Source organism: Myotis davidii, unplaced genomic scaffold (assembly GCF_000327345.1).
Source record: "Myotis davidii unplaced genomic scaffold, ASM32734v1 scaffold809, whole genome shotgun sequence".
Classification (NCBI taxonomy): Eukaryota; Metazoa; Chordata; class Mammalia; order Chiroptera; family Vespertilionidae; genus Myotis; species Myotis davidii.
The window spans coordinates 1,355,616-1,355,962 of record NW_006300017.1 but is presented as its reverse complement, the minus strand read 5'-3'; positions in this window follow the sequence as shown (position 1 = coordinate 1,355,962).

Below are 347 nucleotides of genomic sequence, written 5' to 3'. Positions count from 1 at the left end.
CTGATTTTAATGATTTTGAAAGTTAACAAACATCATATAGATACTAATGGTCGTAATACTCAAAACACCATCTCAGATCATTTTATTTTATGTATCCTTACACAGGGAAAAATAGCCTTTTATTTCTTTAAAATACTATCTTCTTTACTTCAAGATATTTGATCTACCTTCATTTTTTTCTTTGCCTTAGATAAATCATCCACATCCATTTAAGTTTTTTTCCCCGAGGTTCCACTCTCTACCCCTTTACTCATTTTCAGTGCTCACTCTTACACTCTCACCAATTTTTCTGTACCTTTTGAAAAATGTGAATCCCCAAACCGAGCACAAAACTCTAATAAGGGCCA